Raw genomic sequence first — 326 nt, forward strand, 5'->3', positions numbered from 1 at the left:
CAAAGGCCATCTACTTCGGAGACCTACGAAGTTTCTGAGGCTTAATGGTAAGTCAAGAGGACCTGGGAGGGGGCATGGGAAACGTGGACATTCCCAAAATTGTGTAGCGCGTTGCGGTAGAGGGCACCACTAAATCATCACTAACCTCTACGGCCCCAGCTGGACGGTGGGGTTAGCAATGGCGATCAGGAAATACGGAAAATAAAAATGTGGTTAATATGAGCATCCATCCGGCACACAGTATTAATCTTCCTAAAGCTCAGCTATGAATTGTTCACTTGCCAGTTCACCTCCACCACCAAAGACCAGAGACTGAGTTGTTGCCG

General features: G+C 48.8%; 1 long non-coding RNA gene across 1 annotated transcript in view; it reads left to right on the forward strand.

The window, feature by feature from the left end:
- LOC105310274 overlaps positions 1-326 on the forward strand; it is a 16,506-nt gene that overhangs the window by 10,294 nt on the left and 5,886 nt on the right. Inside the window, exon 2 of the long non-coding RNA XR_897478.2 lies at positions 6-47. This is a non-coding gene — a long non-coding RNA (uncharacterized LOC105310274). The remainder of the gene's footprint in view (positions 1-5; positions 48-326) is intronic.

Source organism: Pteropus vampyrus, unplaced genomic scaffold (genome assembly GCF_000151845.1).
Source record: "Pteropus vampyrus isolate Shadow unplaced genomic scaffold, Pvam_2.0 Scaffold1768, whole genome shotgun sequence".
NCBI classification, from domain to species: Eukaryota; Metazoa; Chordata; class Mammalia; order Chiroptera; family Pteropodidae; genus Pteropus; species Pteropus vampyrus.